Source organism: Cetorhinus maximus, chromosome 34 (assembly GCF_964194155.1).
Source record: "Cetorhinus maximus chromosome 34, sCetMax3.hap1.1, whole genome shotgun sequence".
NCBI lineage: Eukaryota > Metazoa > Chordata > Chondrichthyes > Lamniformes > Cetorhinidae > Cetorhinus > Cetorhinus maximus.
In genome coordinates, this window is record NC_135912.1 from 2,464,130 (window position 1) to 2,483,748 (window position 19,619).

The following is a 19,619-nucleotide window of genomic DNA, read 5'->3' on the forward strand; positions in this document are numbered from 1 at the left end:
GACTCTTCTTCAGAGCTAAAGAGAAGTAAAAATGGGATGAGATTTATGCTGTTTGGGGGTGGGGGGGCAGAAGAGGGCAGGTGAAGCTGGATAGAAGACCAGTGATAATGGGTGTTGATGATAGTGGTGCTGGCTAAAGGAGGTGTTGATGGTGGCATTAAGGTTTGACCTTACTGGCCTTCTATCCAGTTTTACCTGCTCCACCCACCTTAAACAGTATAAATTTTATCACATTTTTACTTCTCTTTAGCTCTGAAGAGGAGTCATACGGACTCAAAACGTTAACTCTGTTTTTCTCACCACAGATGCTGTTAGACCTGCTGAGCTTTTCCAGCATTTTCTGTTTTTGTTTCAGATTTCCAGCATTCGCAGTAGTTCACTTTTACTTTATTGCAAGTGGGTTGGGGTTATATGAAGCATGTGTTTTAAAGCTATTTCTAACTAGTTTTAAAGCATCAAATAGAGGTAAAGTAGCTGTTAAGTCATTTAAAATTGTGAATTCAGACTACTCTTGCTCTTTAATTTTTGACAAATACCAATCCATTATTCTTCCCGCTTCTTCCAGGAGTCACGCACACCAGCAACAATCCAGGTTCAATCTTGCTGTATATGGAGCAGATAGGGAAGTGAGGGGGCCACGAAACTACTTACGTGTTAAAAGCAAAAAAAGTCTGACAATTTTTATTGTTAATGTAAGGAAGGATGATTAAATGCCTGTAGATTATGTGCCAAAGAGAAATAATAGAAAATTCAGAGAAGTCACTGACCATACTTAACATATTTTATTTTTTTATTCACTCACAGGATGTGGATGTCACTGGTAAGGCCAGCATTTATTGCCCATCCCTAAATGCCCTTGAGAAGGTGGCTGTGAACCACCACCTTGAATATGATTGAGTGGCTTGCTAGGCCATTTAAGAGGGCAGTTAAAAGTCAATCTCATTGTAGGGAGTCTGGAGTCAAATGCAGGCCAGAGTGGGTAAGGATGGCAGATTTCCTTCCCTAAAGAAAATTAGTGAACCAAATGGGTTTTTATGACTATCCAGTAGTTACACGGTCACCATTACTGAGACTATTTAGTCCAGCTTTATTTAATTAATTGAACTTAAATTTCCCAGCTGCAGTGGTGGGATTTGAACTCATGTCTCTGGATCACTAGTCCAGGCCCCTGGATTATTAATCCAGTAACATTACCAATATACTACTGTCCCAACAACAATGATACAACAGGACAGCAGAGGGGATGGGGGGGGGGAGAGAGAGAGAGGGAAATCTAAAAGTGAGTGAGGAATTGAGGAATCACGATGGCACACCTGGTCACAAATTGGGCTGATTCCTAAACACCATAGTATAGCTAGCATTGCCTTTGGTGAAATCTCTTTGAATCCATGGATGCAATTAGCTGGCTAAAGATGGATTAGGGAGAAAGAGCCTCTTATGAGGAGGAAAAAGTTTCCATTCCATACAAACCCTAAAAACACTGAAGGCAGCCCTTTTGTCCCACTGTCAACTGGACTTCCCCGCACTCCCCATAACAGCACACAATGGTTTGGATATTCAGTACATGCAAACCATGGTGTGCTGCTGTGATGAATGCAGGTGTTTTGGGATGAAGTTTATGCGGAGATTGAGAGAATCCAGCAATTTCCTTTAGCAGATCACTCTGAAACAAATAGGGAAAATAACATTTAGCGAGAGAATATAAGGAGTTGTACATAATTATTTAAGTTGTCTCCCTCTACAACCACATGTTTGCCACAAAACCTTTTCATTCCATATTTACTGTGTTGCGAAAATCAGGTTCATGGTTTATATGTTTTAGAATATAACTTTTAGCCTTTGGAATTAAAGTTTTAACTTGAAAAATGGGGGCACCTGGTTGAGAAACTAACTCTAATGTAAATGCAACTCAAACAAGCTTGGAGTTAATTACAGTTAGAAGGTAACTTACATTTATCTTCACAGTCGGAGTTAACAGTGTGAAAGCCATAAATAATAGGGGGCCTTTTATCTTAGCATAATAGAGGCAGAAGGTCTGCCCTTACTTCAATAAAAGCTTTAAATTATGTATATATAGTTTACAGATGAAAGGAAGCTGAAATCAACTTTGTAAACATGGGAGTTTCTTCACAGACCTAGGGAGTCTGGGGAAAGGGTTGTAAACTCCATTAGCAATATGAATTCATTTTTAATTCCTTCATGAGAAATGGGCATCACTGGCTAGGCCATCATTTATTGCCCATCCCCAATTACTCTTGAGATGGTGGTGGTGAGCCACCTTCTTAAACCACTGCAGGCCATGTGGTGTAGGTACATCCAGTGTTGTTAGGAAGGGAGTTCCAGGATTTTGACTCAGCGACAGAAGGAACGGTGATATAGTTCCAAGTCAGTATGGTGTATGGCTTGGAGGGGAACTTGCAGGTGGTACGGTCCCATGCATCTGCTGACCTTGATCTTCGAGGTAATAGAGGTCACAGGTTTGGAACCCTTGGTGAGTCACTGCAGTGCATCTTACAGGTAACACACACTGCTGCCACTGTGCGTCAGTGTTGGAGGGAATGATGCTCAAGGTGGTGGATAGGGAGCCAATCATGCGGGCTGCTTTGTCCTGGATGGTATCAAGCTCCTTGAGTGTTGTTGGAGCTGCACTCTGCACTAAGTCTAGAGTATTCTATCACACTCCTGACTTGAACCTTGTAGATGGTGGACAGGCTTTGCAAAGTCAGGTGAGTTACTCGCCACAGGATTCCTAGCCTCTGACCTGCTCTTGTAGCCACAGTATTTATATGGCTTGTCCTGTTCAGTTTCTTGACAATGGTAAGCCCCAGGACGTTGATAGTGGGGGATTCAGAGATTCTAATGCCATTGAATGTCATGGGGAGATGGTTAGATTCTCTGTTGTTGGAGATGGTCATTGCCTGGCACTTATTTGGCATGAATGTTACTTGTCATTTGTCAGCCCAAGCCTGAAGGTTGTCCAGGTCTTGCTGCATATGGACACAGACTGCTTCAGTTGCAGCAAGACCTGGACAATATGGGTTACAGAATCAAAGGGTAGTAGTGAAGGTAAAATCATTTGTTTACATTTCTGTTCAAGAGCATCCCAAAACATGTCATGTTGTTATAGAGACAGGCTGTGGAGGTACATGGTTCTTTTATTTAATTTACCTGTGTTTGGTTGCAAGCAGTTTAGTTTGGAAGCATTCAGAGGCAGTTGCAGTTTTGGTTTTGTTGTAGGCTATAGCTCAGAGTTGGGAGAGCCAATGCAAATAAATGTTAGTCAGGCCTCCATGTTAAGCAGATAAAATACTAACTTTATCATTCACTACATGGAATGAGGGTGGAGGCTCAAGCTCAGTTTGGAATTCACGAGGGGAAAAGAAGCAGGAAAATTTACCTAGCTCAAAGCTAGAGGAAGAAATCTACAGTGATCCTCACACAGCCTTGGGGCAAAGGGTAGTTTGCAGTTAGCTTGGAAGCAGTCATAGAAGTCAGCCTGGAACAGGCAGAGAGAAAGCATCTGCCAGGAGCTGGGAATCAGCTGTGGGACCAGAAACTATACAGAAGCTGTGGGAGCATAGAGGGTCATTAGGAACCAGGTGTTCCTGATATTTAAATCCCATGATTGAACTGAAGAGTCCACAGTCATGAGCTCGTTAAAGAAAATTGGAGGATCCCTTAGACAAGAGCTGGCAAATGGAAGGATTCCTATAAATTTTATTCCTTTCAATACTTCAGAGAATAGCTGAAAAACTGTGGAGAATTACAGTAAATAGCAGAGGGCTGCAGCATACCTTGTGGGTTGGTCCCTAAAGAAGTTTCAAGATTCTTGTAATGTATAAGGGAACTCTTTTTTTGGGGAGGGAGGGAGGACTTATAGCATAAATCTTTATAAGCTATTGTGTTAAGTTTGTCACAAAAGTATAATAATTCAATGTTATTGTTATTGATTTTTGAGTAGGTTAATAGTGGGGTTTGGATAGTTTCTCTGTGTTGTGTTTTTTTTTTAAATTCATTCACGGGATGTGGGCTTCACTGGCTGGGCCAGCATTTATTGCCCATCCCTAGTTGCCCTTGAGAAGGTGGTGGTGAGCTGCCCTCTTGAACTGCTGCAGTCAATGTGGTGTAGGTACACCCACAGTTCTGTTAGGGAGGGAGTTCCAGGATTTTGACCCAGCGACAGTGAAGGAATGGCGATATATTTCCAAGTCAGGATGGTGAGTGACTTGGAGGGGAAATCCTAGGTGGCGGTGTGGGGGGAGGGTGGTGTGGTGGCGGTGGGGGATGTGGGTGGGGGGGGGTGAAGGAGATTTAATTGAATTGGAGACAGCTGGTCTGGAAGCTTTGACTCATCAAAAGGAAACTAGGTTTGAAATGCTAAATAAGTAAACATGGCTGAAGTTTTAGAATGTGAGGTGAGGAGAATTTGCATTTTTAGATAAATCAGGGTAGTATGAATTTCAGAGAGATGGTAGGATGTTACACCTAGCCAGAGAAGCTAGGCCAAGCAGTGTGTTTATTTTTCCCAAAGGTTACTGATAACATTAGCACCATGCAATGATTTATATTATTGCAAAAGTAAAGTTCCAAAGACACATGGGAACAACGGAAGTTGCATTAAAAGAGAGAAACATGTATAAAGCAAAGTGAGGTTGTGTGTTAAGGAAAATATTGTAAAATCTACCAGAAGTGTGAAAAGCCTTCAGTAGTTGTGTGTTAAGCTGCTGTCTACCGAAACAGAAGTTGGGAAAAGCCACTTTGAATTCTACTGTCCAGGATATTGTGATTTGCCTGGATCCGTTTAAAATCTATTTTTTTACTGTTGCCTTAACAGGAGTGTAACTGGAAGCCAGGTTAGTTAGGGGTTTTAGGAGTTATTATAGTAGTAATTTGTAGACCTAGGCATGTGCTTGAAACCTTTTCTTTCATTAATAAATGTTTAATTTAGTTTTGTAAAAAAAATCTCGGAGTCTTGGTGGGTTTATTACTACTGAATTCAGGGCACACATCTCGAAAATATAAATTGCAAAATCGTTGCGACCGCGTGATCAAGTTTCCCTCATGGATTTGATCTTCCTGGCACACATCATCTGCCACGTCAATACAAATTGCAGGATATTTGAAATTGCTTGATTGGTTTGGAGTTGGTGAACCTTAAGGTTACGAGTACAAGAAACACTTTGAACTCAGGAGTTGGTGTGAGGGATTTTTAAAGTGGTGAGGCTGCAAAAATGGCTGTATCCATGGCTAAAACGTTTTTGGGAGTAGAAGATATAACTTTGATTGGGTTTACAAAAAATATCTTAAGGGTAAGCTAACAGAGTTGGTGGATAAGTTGCAGTTGAGGTTACCTGTTGAGTCAAAGAAAGCAGACATAGTTGAAGTGATAGCACAGCATTTAAAGTTGGAAGTGACACCTGACACTAATGAGTCACAGCTGGAGGTAGAGAGAGTTCAGTTAGAAATGAAGAGGCTTGAATTTGAACAAGCCAAGGAACTGAAAAAACTTGAATTGGAGGCAAAAGGAAAAAGAATTGGAAATGAAAAAACTGGAACTAGAGGCTGCAGAAAAACAAAGGTAAAAATAGAGAGATTATTTCAAAAAGAAATGGAAATTCGAAAATTCGATATCCAGAGGGAAACGTTAACAATGGAGGAAAGAGAGAAGGAAAGGGACAGAGGGCCGACTTAAAAAGCTGGATTTTAAAAAAGAGACATCAGATGTTGAGGAAAGTTCTGATGATGAAAAAAAGTTAACCTAAAACCCTGTGGGAAGATGTTTAAATTTGTGCAAGCTCTTCTGAAGTTTGAAGAAAGAGATGTGGAGGCGTTTTTTATTTCATTTGAGAAGATAGCTAAACAGATGAAATGGCCATAAGAAAACTAGACATTGTTGTTACAATGGTTAGTGGGTAGAGCACGAGGTTTATGCTTCACTGTCACCAGAAACGTCAGTGGACTATGATGTGGTAAAAAGGCTATTTTGAGTGCATACGTGTTGGTTCCCGAGGCATACAGGCAAAAATTTAGGAATATGAGAAAACAGCCTGGGCAAACTTATATTGAGTTTGAGAGAGTAAAACAAAGTAATTTTGACTGGTGGATACGGACATTAAAGATAGAGACAACATATGCAGCTCTTAGAGAAGTAATTATTTGGGAAGGATTTAAAGATTCAATTCCTTCACTAGTGAGAACTCATATGGAGGAACAGAGGGTTCAAATGGTAAGACAGGCAGCAGAAATAGCTGATGATTGAGTTAGTTCATAGATCTAAACCTCTTTTTCGTCACCCTTTTAAATCAGAGAAGGATAGAAAGTGGGAAGGTGAAAGGAAGGTGGGTGGTCAGGGAAGAAAAGGAGTAGGTGGAAATTTCCAGGAAGTTTTTTCTCAGGTTAAGAAGGAAGGTGCTGAGGGTAGAAGTGACACTCGAAAGTTGAGGTGCTTTCACTGTAATGAACTTGCACACAAAGTCAGTGTGTTGGATATTACAAGGAAAATCTGTTGGAATTATTGGGATGCAGAAAAGTTCTGGAAGTAAAAGTACAGTGGGTTCTGAGGTTCAGGCACAGGAAAAACCAGTGGTTTGTGTACAGGTAAAACAGAAAGAATCAGTGATAGGTAAAGAAGTGGGAGCGTGTTCATAATTTACCCATGGGAGTTCTGAGGAGCAGGTTGCAGAAATGTTTAAGGATTTTGTATGTGAACTTTCCATGCGAACAGGGTGGAGTAGGTAAAGATATTAACACGGGGCTAGTCAATCCTTATGTTGTGGGATAGTGATATTTATCGTTCAGGAAGAGTATTGCAGCAACAGGTGGTAATAAGTGGGGTTCGTGAGATGCTAAACCTATTCCATTGTGGAAGGTAAACTTCAAGACTAAGTGGAAAACAGGTGAGGTGTTTGTTGGAATAGTGGAAAAACTGCCCATTGCAAGGGTTCAATTTATTTTAGGTAATGATATCGCTGGGTCACAGATGTGGGTGATGCATATGGTAGTTGAGCAGCCTGTAGAGGTGTTTTCAACAGAAGTGTTGCAGAAAGAATGCCCTGGGTTGTTTCCAGATTGTGTGGTAACAAGATCACAAACTCACAGGTTGAAACAGGAAGGCGAGGAAGTTAAAAGGCAGGGAGAAGGTGTTGAAATTCAATTAGCTGCCACTGTCTTTAATAACAAAAACAAAAATTGCTGGAAAAACTCAGGTCTGACAGAACCTGTGGAGAGGAAGACAGAGTTAACGTTTCGAGTCTGTATGACTCTTCATCAGAGTCTTTGATAAGTTTGTTCAGGAAGAAAGAATGGAGGATAACGCAGCTGAGGCATTTAGCTCAAGGCAGTCGGTAGAGTTACAGGGCAGACGGTAGAGTTACAGAAGAAGGATCCACAAATAGAACAGTTATATCAGACAGCTTACTCAGAAACAGAGCCAGAATGTATTCAGAATGCTATTACCTTAAGGGTAGTGATTAATGCGAAAGTGGCAGTCATATCAGGTTTTAGCAGGTGAAAGCTGGATGGAAGTACATCAGATTGTTACACCATATAGATATAGAAATGAGATATTGAGAATAGCTCATGAAATTCCAATGGGGGACATTTAGGAATTACAAAGACACAGGCGAAAATACAAAAACATTTTTATTGGCCTAGATTGCATAGAGATGTAGTTAAATTCTGTAGAACATTTTACACATGTCAGGTGATAGGGAAACCACAAGCAGTGATTAAGCTGGCATCATTAATTCCAATTCAAGCATTTGAAGAACCTTTTATTAGGGTTATTATTGATTGTGTAGGACCCCTCCCTAAGATTAAAAGTGGAAATCAGTACTTACTAACAATAATGGATGTGTCTACAAGGTTTCCTGAAGCAATACCTTTGAGAAATATTACAACAAAGAGAATTGTGGAAGAGTTGACTAATTTTTTTTTAACAAGATATGGTTTATCAGAAGAAATACAATCAGATCAGGGTTCAAATTTCATGTCACAGCTGTTTAAGAAAGTAATGAATAGTTTGGGGATAAAACAGTTTAAGTCAACAGCTTACCATCCTGAATCACAAGGGGCTTTGGAAAGATGGCATCAAACTTTAAAAACTATGATGAAGGTGTATAGTCAGAACTATCCACAGGACTGGGATGGGGAATTCCATTCTTGTTATTTGATATTAGGGATGCTCCTGAGATAAGAAAACCACTGAAATGGATTCATGAGAAATTGGTGGGTCAAAATTCAGAAACTACTCTCCTGGATAATGTATCAAACTTCAGAGAAAGATTGGACAGAGAATGTCAGTTGGCTAGGGAACATTTAAAGGTATCACCACAGGTGATGAAAGTGAAGGCAGATAGGAAAGCTACAGCTCGTGGTTTTGTTGCTGGAGAGAAAGTGCTAGTCCTGTTACCAGTACTGGGTGACTCGTTAAAGGCAAGATTTAGTGGGCCTTCGAGGATTGAAAAGAAACTGAGTGAAGTAAATTATTTAATAAATACTCCAGATAGAAGAAAGAAGCAAAGAGTGCATCATGTAAATATGCTTAAAAAGTACTTGACAGGGAATAGGACCAAGAGGAGGTATTAATAGTGGTAGATAAAGAGAAAGAGGGAGAAATGAAGGATTTTGAAATTGATTTTCTCTAATCAAATTCGATAATGAGGTACTTGAAAATTTAAATGTAATATTGAGTTACCTTCCAGACATGTCAAAATGATTTGGAGAAGCTACTGCAGCCACACAAAGCTATTTGTGGGAATAAGCTGGGGAGGACAAATTTAGCTACACATGATTTGAGTGTAAAAATTTCATCTTCCATAAAGCAACATCCTTACAGATTAAATCCAGCAAAGTTATCACAAGTACAGAAAGAATTTGAATTCATGGTTCAAAATGACATCATTGAGTCTAGGTGCAGTAACTGGAGTTTGCCTATTGTGATGGTACCGAAACCGGAAGGAACGCAAAGACTGTGTGTGGACTATCGATAGATGAATGCAGTGACAAAAGCGGATTCATGTCCTATACCACAGTTGGAAGATTGCATTGAGAAAGTGAGACAATCAAAGTTTATCACAAAGATTGACTTGCTGAGAGGATATTGGCAAGTACCATTCTTGGAGAGGGCAAAGGAAATATCAGCTTTTGTGACACCAGATGAACTATATCAGTTTAAAGCCATGCCATTTGGTATGAAAAATGCATCTGCAACATTTCAAAGGCTGACAAACAAAGTAGTTGCAGGACTGAGCGATTGTGCTGTTTATATTGACGACTTGATAGTTTTCAGTCAAACGTGGGAGGGGCATTTACAACATCTGGAAGAATTATTTAGTCACCTACCAAGAGCTAATTTGGTGATGAACTTGGCTAAAAATGAATTTGCAAAAGCGCAAGTTACATATCTAGGCCATACCATTGGACATGGTAAGGTGGCTCTGAAAGATGTGAAAGTCAAAGCTATCGTGGGTTTCCCCGCACCTACAACAAAACGAGAAGTTTTGAGATTTCAGGGGATCAGTGAGTTTTACCGGAAACTTGTACTAGATTTTAGTAGTGTGGTTACACCATTGACTGAAGTATTAAAAAATAACAAGTTTCAATGGACAGAGGAATGTCAGAAAGCATTTGACAGTTTGAAAACTGTATTAACTACATCATCAATTTTGGCAGTACCCAATTATGCCAAGCAATTTAGTTGGCCATTGACGGAAGCGATATCGGCACTGGAGCCATACTGTTGCAAGATGATGAAACTGGAATTGAGAAGCCAATAGGGTATTTTTCACGGAAGTTGAATGTACAACACAGAAGATATTCAACAATTGAAAAGGAGACTCTGGGTCTGGTGTTAACTTTGCAGCATTGAGATTTACATTGCAAACAATTCATCAGAAACAGTTTTTATACAGACCACAATCTTTTGGACAAATTTTGAGACTGTAGTGCAAGGCTATTCAGATGGAGTTTATTACTGCAACCATTTTATCTACAGATTATACATGTGGCTGGATGAGAAAACCTAATTGCAGATGCATTGTCGAGAGCTTACGGCTTAAAAGGAAAATCGGACATTTAAAACCTGGACACTGGACTGGAAAAATTTCTGTTAATACCAAGGATTTGTATATATATTATGTTAATGCATGCACCTGGTAATAAATAGTGAGAGTATATAGATAAGTATAGATATTGTAAAATGGGTTAAGAAAATGAAGCCGTCTCTTTAAATTATGATGGTTCATTTTCTCGTAAGGGGGGTGGCACAAAAGTATAATAATTCTCATAATATTATTGTGATTTATTGTAAAAGTAGGTTAATAGTGGGGTTTGGATACTGTGTGTGTGTGGAATTTAATTGACTTGGAGACAGCTGGTATGGAGGCTTTGAATTATCAAAAGGAAACTAGGTTTGAAATGCTAAATAAGTAAACAAGGCTGAAGTTTTAGAATGTGAGGTGAGGAGAATTAGCATTTTTAGATAAATCAGGGTAGTTTGATTTTCAAAGAGATGGTAGGATGTTACACCTAGCCAGAGAAGCTAGGCCAAGCAGTGTGTTTATTTTTTCCCAAAGGTTACTGATAACATTAGCACCATGCAATAATTTATATTATTACAAAAGTAAAGTTCCAAAGACATATGGGAACAACGGAAGTTGCATTAAAAGAGAGAAACATGTATAAAGCAGAATGAGGTTGTGTGTTAAGGAAAGTATTGTAAAATCTACCAGAAGTGTGAAAAGCCTCTATTAGATGTTTACTAAGCTGTTGTCTACAGAAACCAAAGTTGGGAAAAGCCACTTTGAATTCTACTGTCCAGGGTATTGTGGTAATTTGTGGTAATCTATTTAAAATCTATTTTTTTAAACATTGCCTTAACAGGGGTGTAACTGGAAGCTAGATTAATTAGGGGTTTTAGGAGTTATTATAGTAGTAAATTGTAGACCTATGTATGTGCTTGAAATCTTTTCTTTGTTAATAAATGTTTAATTTAGTTTTGTAAAAAATCTCGAGTCTTGGTGGATTTATTCGGGACACGCATCTCAAAATAAAATACAAATTGCAAAATTGTTGTGACTGCATGATTAAATTCCCTCGTGGATTTGATCCACCTGACATATCATCTGCTGCATCATAACAAGTTAGTGGTGCCTGCTTTGCTAAATTTCTCTTTATATACAATAAAGTTTGCCTTTGTTTAAAAATGTGAAACCTTATGGCATAATTTCTTTCAGTAAATCACTGGGTGTTCAAATTTCTCTTTAAGAGTTAATGGTTCCTAACAGAATCAAAGCACCTGTTACAGAGCCAAAGGTGGACTGACAAAAATACACATTTTTTCACATCATCATATTCAGTGGCTGGTATATTTCTCCCCTCTTTTTCTCCAAAGATAAGGTGCTTTATTCTTGAAGGAGTTGCAGAAAAGCTGTAACGTGAATGTTGTAATCACAGTGTCATCTGTATTTCCACAGATACTGTGTCTACAAACCTTAAATGGAACCCATCCCTACTGGTAATTTTCTTTAAAAAAAATTACTACATAGCATTTAATCCATCATCTGCTTACATCCACCAATGCTGCACTACATAGTTTCCACAACACTGACTGGGTGACTTAAGTGGCTCGCCTCCCCTTTACCAGTTAAGGCATTCCTCTACCAGGTATTTTGTGATGAAGGATAGGTAGAGACTGCCTTTGAGAATCCAGCAATTCTCTTTAGCAGTTCACTGAAATAGGCAGGGAAAATAACCTTTATCTGCAGATCATAAGGAGTCAGTGGTAATTTTTTATTTTATATACTGCTCAGAATTTCTCTGCCTAGACAGCTGTGGAATGTTAACCCAGTTGGGATTCCCTTTGCTTTTCTTGTTGACAAACAAAAGAAGTCAAGAGAACGCCATTAGGAATGCAGCATACCTAGCTTATTTGGAGCAAGTGAAAAGGCCCCATGAAAACAAAACTACTGCTCCAATAGAGCTCCCCCTCACCTATCAGCTTCAAGGATCTAGCTTCCATTAGGCAACTGCTCACAATGTCACCATTAAAATCAGTGGTTCACTGTGTGGGCAATCACAGGCACAGGCCTACACCCCAATCACCCCATTATGCAGCAGCAATCCCAAGAAATGACCTTTGAGCTAGACACAAGTTGGGGCTGTGGCACAATAATCAATTTTTCAAAAAAAACATTGCTACAGATGATCTTTATACCTCACTCTACAATAATAGGGGGGAGCAGGACACGTTATTCTGCAAAGCAAGATGCCAGAAATAAGAAATAAACACAGAAAATGCTGAAAACACTCAGCACGTGTGGTGCCAACTGAGCAGGTGTGGCAAGAGAAATACAAAGAGTGCAACTCCTCAGCAATTTGTTTGATTCCTCAGCCAACTCATTTTCTTAACCATTTTACTCTAGAATAAATAGTCCAGCCCTTGTGCTATGCAATTACATTTGCTGCTCTCATGTGGGCAGATTTGTAATAAAGATGACCCTGGCACAGGATCTGAAGCTGGCAGTTTCTGGAGGTCAAGAACCAGGAACCAAACAACACCGCAGTTTAGTGTGTGAAAGGTATTTCTTTCTCATTCCTTTTTCCAACACTCAACAGTGATGCAAACTGCTTTAGAAGCCAGAAAAAGAAATGGGATGTAGTTTGCCCAGGGTTATGAAAAGGGTAACATGATTTACCTCAGCTCAAACTGGAAAGAGCCATTGTCCCCACAATCTGCTATCTGATCAGTACCGTACAGCACGTGACAACTGTGTATGGAAACTTCTACATTTCACTTACTGGAATTGAGTAGAATGCCATCATGAACACAAATCTGGATATTCATGAGCCTTAAAGTGGTAGTTGCTCCCTTCAAAAACACAGCCGACCTTGAAAACAAGGACAAGAGAAGGAGATTAGCCATTTGAAACCAAAAGAGAAGATGGCATCAAAATGAGTACATTGAGAAAGGAAGTTCCATCCCAGCTGGGTTATTCTGACAGGTCAGTCAAGATTGGTTGTTTTTTCCTTCCAAGCCTTTCCTAGGTTCTCAGGATAGATTCCCAACTGCTTTCCTAGCTTTTGTTTTAAATGTTTTCTACCTCTAATTTTTAATTTGCAGCTGTTAGCTTTGGGCCAATCAATAAAGAGCAATAGATGGAAGGTGACAGGAAACGTTACAGAATATACATTCTGGATAGAAGACTCCCATTATAAACCAGTGGATGGTTTGTGGAGCTGCTCATGGTGAGTCTGAGGAAACATTATTTGGCTCCATGTAACATACGATGTTATCAAGGCCATTGATTCAGATCAAGATAAATTGTATGTTTATCAAACAGGACTCTAAGTGATATTTCTGGGTTGATTGCCATTATATACATGCATAATTTCTCTATGTCCATTTATATTGTTGACTTTATTTCTTGTGCAGAGATTCTTCAGTCTGTCTTCTAGAACAGAAAATCTTGCAGGCTGGCTTATATTCTTGTCTCATCTACTAGTCTAGCTTTATTGCTTCAGTAACAATACTCGCAATTGAACTGAAATGCTAAGCAATTCAGGTAACTTGCTGGAAGATTAGAGTACAAGATGCAATGTGGTTAACTCTTAAATGCCCTCTGAAATGGCCTAGCAAGCTACTCAGTTGTATCAAACTGCCACAAAGTCTAAAAGGAATGAAACCAGGCACATTACCCGGCATCAACCCAGGCACCAGAAAAGAAGAGTGCAGAAGGGCATCCCAGGAGCAGTATACCTAAAAATGAAGTGTCCACCTGGTGAAGCTAAAACACGTGATTACTTGCATGCCAAACAGACCTACCAGAGATGGCTGCACAGTGGTATACAATTGGGAGTTGCCTTGGGAGTCCTTAACATTGACTCTGGACCCCTTGAAGTCTCATGACATCATGGGCAAGGAAACCTCCTGCTGGTTACCACCTACTGTCCTCCTTCAGCTGATGAGTCAGTATTCCTCCATGTTGAACACCACTTGATGGAAGCACTGAAGGTGGCAAGGGCACAGAATGTAGTCTGGGTGGGGACTTCAACGTTCAACACCAAGAGTGGTTCGATAGCACCACAACTGATCAAGCTGGCCCAGTCCTAAAGGACATAGCTGTGAGACTGGGTTTTCAGCAGGTGGTGGAGGAACCAACAAGAGGGAAAAACCTACTTGACTTAGTCCTCACCAATCTACCTGTCACAGCTGAATCTGTTCATGATAGCATTGGTAGGAGTGACCACTGTCCCAGCTTCACATTGAGATACCCTCCATCATGTTACCATCCCGCTAATGGGATAGATTTCAATCAGATCTAGCAACTCAAAACTGGCCATCCATGAGATGCTGTGGACCATCAGCAGCAGCATTGTATACAACCACAATCTGTAGCCACATGGCTCGACTTACCCCCACTCTATCATTACCATCAAAGCCGAGGGATCAACCTTGGTCCAAAGAAGAGTGCAGAAGGGCATGCCAGGAGCAGTATACCTAAAAATGAAGTGTCCACCTGGTGAAGCTAAAACACGTGATTACTTGCATGCCAAACAGCGGAAGCAGCATGTGAAATGCAAAGCTAAGAGATTCCACAGCCAACAGATCAGATCTAAGCTCTGCAGTCCTGCCACATCCAATCATGAATGGAGGTGGACAATTAAACAACTCACTGGAGGAGCAGGCTCCACAAGTATCCCCATTCTCAATGATGAGGGAGCCCAGCACAGAGCGAAAGACAAGGCTGGAGCATTTGCAGCCACCTTGCACCAGAAACTGAACTGGACTAGCCATATAAATACTGTGGCTACAAGGGGGTGGGGGGGAGGTCAGAGTCTCACCTCCTGCCTCCCCAAAAGCCTGTCCATCATCTACAAGGCACAAGTGTGATAGAATACTCTCCACTTGCTCGGATGAGTGCAGCTCCAACAATACTCAAAAAGTTCAACACCATCCAGGACAAAGCAGCCTTCTTGATTGGCACCACATCCACAAACATTCACTCCCTCCACCACCGACACACAGTGGCAGCGGTGTGAACCATCTACAAGATGCACTGCAGCTACTCACCAAGCCTCCTTAGACAGCATCTTCCAAACACATGACTGCTACCATCTAGAAGGACAAGGGCAGCAGACATGGGAATACCACCAACTGGAAATTCCCCTCCAAGCCACTCATCGTCCTGACTTAGAATTACACTGCCATTCCTTCACTGTCACTGGGCCAAAATCCTAGAACTCCCTCACTAACAGCACCGTGGGTATACCTACACCACATGGACTGCAGCGGTTCAAAATGGCAGCTCACCACCACCTTTTCAAGGGCTATTAAGGATGGGCAATAAATGCTGCCCTAGCCAGTGACACCCACATCCCATAAATTAATAAAAAAATGGAACTAGGAACCACCCAAAAATGACCTGGGTTGACAGGCATATTATTTTCCTGTCTGCTCTTGGTGTGGAGATGCCTTGTGGAGATCTTGGACCTGCTCAGACTCTTCCTAAACATCCACAGTAATGGGGGCAGGAACTTCCACTGTGCCACATTGTAAAACTGGGCTAGCCGAGAGGGGTCTCTTCCATGCCCACTACCAAATAATTACAATTAAATTGATGATATCAGTTAGCAAACACATTCTACTAAGTTTAACCTGAATCACATAGAACAACAACAACCACTCTCTAATCCATACATGCTCTAAAGGCAAAACACAGGTGCAGCATTTGAAAAATAACCAGTTATTGCAACTTGCCTCCAATCCTACCAAAAAAGTTGTAGACTGGAAACCACCTGGTTTCCCCAAAATAAATTACTTCTCCTCTCCACATAGCCGCATTTCACTCTGATTCGGCTATTCCAGGTTCATAGAGCTGGGAATCACCAGTCAAAATCCCCATTCACTGTCATTTCACAGCACAAAGCACTGGTACACCTATAGAGCAACGTTGTTTATTGAATTTTCTCTAGTATTAAAGTACAGCGGTTATACGGTCTCTCCAGTGTAGTATGCACTGGTTCACAAATATACCATGCCTTACTGTGGTACAAGCTTCATAAGCAATTCGTACACAGTGACTATCCAAGTATAGTTGAGGGAAGAAATGAGGAAAGTGGTTTAAATCTAAGAGCCTCACAGTGACTAGATGCAGACTAAGGAGAGGATAGGTAATAAAACTACCTGAATACCAGACTCAATTGCAACTGTCAATCACAGGTCACTTAAGGGCAATGTGTGACTTGTCTTGGGGCATTCTGCAGTATCTGTATTTCCTTGCCCTGGTACATGATCCAGCCATAGCTGGCCTGTTTCCACTCTTTAATATTACATTTGGATATACAGGTTTGCTTAATCAAATGGGCCCCAGATCTTGTCTGCAAGTTTGAAGAATATAGCTTGGATATCCTCATGACTATAATTGGATCATGTCATTGTGTTGAGCAATTTGCATGACAAAAAAGGAATCATGCAGTGACTTAAGGTAACTGCTGTGGGGGTCTGTTGTGGCTTTGATGCAAATTTTGAAGCAGAGGGCTAAGGTCACCCAAAGTCAATCTAATTTGTTGTCAGCCGACCTCGGCCAAGATTTAATAGGGCATTCCTCAAATGACAGAGGAACTTTTTCCAGTCTATAACTAAAATAGTTTTCACAAAAACTCAGCACTTCCTATGTGTGTCCAACCCAGGGTTGAAACAGTGGATGTAAAACTGAGAACAAACAGAAACCAACCATCACAGATTAAACTTTTTTCAGGTGAGAAACTGACTTTGGTTTGTTATTAGTGATAGGAGAAAGTAATCCAGGGCATAGCAGAAGAAGAGATCACCTACTGAGGACATAAATATCTTAGTGAACCAGGATTTCTCTCCTCAATTGAAAATCCAGGAAGAGGGGAGACCATTCAGCCTCTCAAGCCTGTTCCACCATTCAATTAGATCATCGCTGATCTATACCAACTCTATCCATTTCAGTTCCATAACTCTTGACAACGTTACCAAACAAAATTGACATTTTCAATTGAGCCCAAATACACTGGAAACAAGAACAATCAGAATTAATATGAAAAGTAAAAAGGATCTATTCAGTGCAACTCCTGATGGAAAAAGCTGTCTGTCATGAGAGACAAGTTTTATACAACATGGCCGTACTTCAGTTTTCAGCAGAGCCAGGCTGAACTGCTCACATTGAGGAGAAGCAGAAATTAATTGGCAACACTTCTGAGTTTAATTGCTTTTTGTACAAGGGCAATCAAGATACAAATGCTGTAGCAAATAAAAGCAAAAAAAACTTAGCCTTCCACCACACATAACTGCTGCTCAGTGAGATTGGTGAACACCTGAACCTCAATGCAAACATACCCAGGTGTGTTACATGATGGAGTTTACAGGAGATTTCAAAAATAACCCAGTGCATATCATCTAAAATGCAGCCTAGTGTGAAATTAAGTTAGAATTGAAACAAACAGAAACATTGAATGTTTACACAAGTCCATAGCCCTCAATCAAAAACTGCTCATTCAAAACATTAAAAACTCATCATACTCTTCTGTAGGCTGTTCTGTATAATTAAAATATATTCATAGAAGATATCTGAAACAATTCAAAATATTGAATAGGAAGAGAGAGCACTAGAGTTCTATGTCAATGCACCCAACTAATTGAAGCCTGGAGGCATCAAAATTACAAGGGAACACCTATTCCATTGACAGAAATAAGCAGCCACAAAGCAGAATGCAAAACATAAGTTTTAGAATAAGTATAGCCTGAAGTTACAGATTAGATTTTGCTTTCATTTTTATTTTGTTATAAAATTCACATCTCACACTCTCCCTCAACACATACCCTGAGGAAACTTCCCAACAATACTCTCTCAAACTGGCCAGCAGCCATATTACACAATCACAAGATGCAAATGAGCCAGCAGCTGCTCAAAGCCCTGTTTAATCTTTTTAAGGAATTCTACCTGCAATGGCACATTTAAGAAACGGTACCACTAAGATTTTCTGTTCCTTTACTCCATTGACTATTTAGGACATGTTATTATTCTACATTCAACCTCCCTAAAATGTCCTAATTAATATAAATCTGCACTGAGCTACATTTGCCACATATCCTCCCATTCCACTGTCCTCCTCACAGTTTACCTCATCCCCTATTTTAATATGACATAACTTTTGGTATTCCTCTATACCCATGAGATAAATATATGAGGAGAGAGATAGAGCACATCATTGTTTGGGAGGAATCCTAAAAAGTCCAAGGAGTCAGTTGAAAAGACGTTTCCCAAAAGTAAAACTCCATTGGTTTAGCACGACATTTAGAAATACTCCTTCAATGCTACAGTCACCCACAATGAATCAAGCGATCTTTTAAAAATATATTAGACTAACGTTTTTGGAGGACACATTTCATAACAGAAATAGGAGACACGAAAGATCAACCTCACATCAGGGATAATCAGGGTCAGGGAGGGGTCACTGCAATCCCACGTTGAGCAATCAGCATTCCTGTCCTGCTAGATCTTTCTGCTCCTGTTATCCATTGAGATTTTTGCCATTTAGGGTATAGCATTTAGTTCCATCTCTTAACTGCAGATGAAAATTGAACAAATGAGAAAACATGTAATCATCAATCTTAATTTGTTCAACTCAAATTACACCAAAGTAGCGTGGTGTTTCGGTTGAGAACTTGACATCTTCAGATCAAGTTGAACAAGCAGTGCTTAAGTGATCATTACATGCTTTAAACATGAGAAAATAAAACTTTGCAAATGGCCTTGGAAGAAATCCTTCATAGGTTTTCTCTAGTAATCACTGCAAAAGCACAATGATCTCTAGCTTGCCTGGTAGTTGCTGCGAGAGAAGATAGGTTATGTCACTCAGCTCCTTTCAATAATAGAGATAAAAACAAAAAGCTAAAAGCTACTGCGGATGCTGGAAATCCAAAACAAAAACAGAATTACCTGGAAAAACTCAGCAGGTCTGGCAGCATCGGTGGAGAAGAAATCAGTTAACGTTTCGAGTCTTCATGACCCTTCGGCAGAACTGAGTATAGTTAGGAGAAAGGTGAAATATAAGCGAAATATAAGTGAAATATAAATATATTTCACCTTTCTCCTAACTATACTCAGTTCTGCCGAAGGGTCATGAAGACTCGAAACATTAATTGATTTCTTCTCCACCGATGCTGCCAGACCTGCTGAGTTTTTCCAGGTAATTCTGTTTTTCCTTTCAATAATAGGTTGTCTAAAATCTTACTCCCAAAGGAAATCATTAGTTATCTAGATTCTAGGTGATCTGTTGTCCTATATCTACATTAAAATCTATGCCCTTTCATGAAGGAAGGAAAGCAAAGAAGAATAAAATTAACAATGTGATCTTGAAATAAGTGAAATTCGTGGATAAAAGCAAAGCAAACAAGTTATAATAGATCTATTACCAACTGTGCAGTCAAGAAATCCTTTCAAAGAAGCATAAGCTCACAATAACCAAAAAGTTCAAAAGATTCTAGCACTAATTGCTGTGCTCCATACTCAAGATCCATATAGAAATATTGAAACAAAGGAATGAAAGATCACATTTTTAAATCTACCACAAACACAGATTTCGAATTTGAA

At 40.0% G+C, this 19,619-nt stretch overlaps 1 long non-coding RNA gene across 2 annotated transcripts in view; it reads right to left on the reverse strand.

The window, feature by feature from the left end:
• Positions 1-1,578: 1,578 nt before the first annotated feature.
• Positions 1,579-19,619, reverse strand: part of LOC144671754 (uncharacterized) — a 33,428-nt gene continuing 15,387 nt past the window's right edge. Inside the window, exons 4-5 of one of the 2 annotated variants that reach the window (XR_013574003.1) lie at positions 12,799-12,887; positions 1,579-1,663 (exon numbers count right to left, since the gene is read on the reverse strand). This is a non-coding gene — a long non-coding RNA (uncharacterized LOC144671754). Of the gene's footprint in view, positions 1,664-11,032; positions 11,429-12,798; positions 12,888-19,619 lie in introns of those variants that run through there. The other variant, XR_013574002.1, reaches the window with a different exon arrangement.